Raw genomic sequence first — 1,625 nt, forward strand, 5'->3', positions numbered from 1 at the left:
GGTTTGTACACATGTTAACAATCATAAGATCAACAAACTTGTCTGTTGATTTTTTCTTAAACGAGTTAGAAAATTTCTAATGAAGTTTTTCAAGAGGTTGTATTCAATTTTGCAAAAAATCTGTGAAATCCACTGTCCAGACACCACCCCAAAAAAAAATCTATTCCATATATATATATATCAAAATTCCATCATACCATTTACTTTTAATTTTTTTAAAAATATTTTTTTGGGTATTACATCTTCTCTTCATTCTGTGAAATTTTCAGGAAGCTTGGAAGAAAAATGGTGGAGTTATTAAAAAGTATAATACAGAAAAACCGCATTCTATCTCTCTCTCTCTCTCTCTTTCTTTCTCTCTCCTTTCCTCACACACACTCGCACACACACACACACACACACACACACACACATACATACTCACTCACACACACACAAACACACACACATACACGCGCTCGTACACACACATGTACTAAGTCGCTCGCACTCATACTCACATACACCCGCACACACATGCAAATTCACACGGCAAATACACACACAAATGTATACTCATACGCACACACACTCATCAACACTAACATTCCCAAACACACGTAATCACAATGACACAAACAAACAAAGGAACGAACGAACAAACAAACAAACAAACAAACACACAAACAAAGACACGCGCATGCAGTAGGCGTGTAACCTGTCACGCTTTATAGGACACCATTGACATAGAATTGCAACTGTCCTTTCCACAGAATGAGCAGAATATATTATTAAAGAGCGAGCAGTGGGACGACTGTATAAAACTGCACTGCACTCAAACGTTGAGCAAATCACGATTCTCCATACAGCAGAATTAGTTACAACTCCACGAAATCGTAAGTCTTTTCAAATTCTTTTGCAATTTGTATTTATCTTTATCAAGTTTATACGAACACATTTTCTTTTAGATAAATAAGACAACATCATTGTTCCTAATTACAAAATAATACTTCAATCTGCAGTCATTTTTACGGCGCTCAAAACTGCAAAAGGTCATATGAGCGGGCGGGACACACCAAACATTTTCATTTGGAAGGAAATTTTGAATTTTTCCCGGGTGGCGGCCGAAGCCTACTCTTATCGATTTTAGACCATCAAGGGATCTTTAACGTGCGCAACTTCCACACGCGACCTCCGAGATTTTCTGCCCTTGTCCGAGAAGGCTAGGTGTAAATCTTCCCTACCAGAAGATCAGGGGTGTGGCTGAAAGACAGCGGTAAGAAGGGAGCCAAGGAGTAGCAGTTGACAGGCGGCATAAAGAGTCAGGAGCTCAGAGGAGGGCTCAAATTATGAGGTGAGGGGGTGGGGGCAGAAAGAGGAGACGAAAGCAGACGACAGAACATTGATAGAGCGCAGGAAAGGAGGTGAAAGAAGACAATTTTTAAGAAAGAAAATTTTTCGGTCGCAACCCGGATTCGAAACCGGGACTTTTGAATAAGAGGCGAACACCTTAACCTCTAGGCCACGAGGGCCTAATAGGCATTTTAAAAAGTACAGAATACGCCAGTTGTGTTTGTTTGCTGTTGTTGTTGCTGATGTTGTGGGTTTTTTTCTAACAATTTTACAGGAGTGCAAAAGAGCCCCCC

Source organism: Aplysia californica, unplaced genomic scaffold (assembly GCF_000002075.1).
Source record: "Aplysia californica isolate F4 #8 unplaced genomic scaffold, AplCal3.0 scaffold00080, whole genome shotgun sequence".
NCBI lineage: Eukaryota > Metazoa > Mollusca > Gastropoda > Aplysiida > Aplysiidae > Aplysia > Aplysia californica.